Raw genomic sequence first — 267 nt, 5'->3', positions numbered from 1 at the left:
GGCTGCGCAAGACCTGCCGTATGGCACAGCACCGCAAGCCGGGGCGGTTTGCAAACATCAAAGCTTCGATGGTTTGCAAACAAGAAGTTTTGGTGTTTGCATTTGTGCGGTGGGTTCCTGGGTTGCAAACAAGAAGTTTTGGCGTTTGCATTTGTGCCTGGCTGACGGCATCAATGGGCAGCAGCAAACCCCCGGGGGCAGCAGGAAAGTGCAGAGAGGGACGGACCCTGAGCTCTGCTCCAGCAGTTCCTTTCCGAGTGCTTTGTG

Source organism: Pterocles gutturalis, unplaced genomic scaffold (assembly GCF_000699245.1).
Source record: "Pterocles gutturalis isolate BGI_N339 unplaced genomic scaffold, ASM69924v1 scaffold3421, whole genome shotgun sequence".
NCBI classification, from domain to species: domain Eukaryota; kingdom Metazoa; phylum Chordata; class Aves; order Pterocliformes; family Pteroclidae; genus Pterocles; species Pterocles gutturalis.
This window is presented reverse-complemented; position numbering follows the sequence as displayed.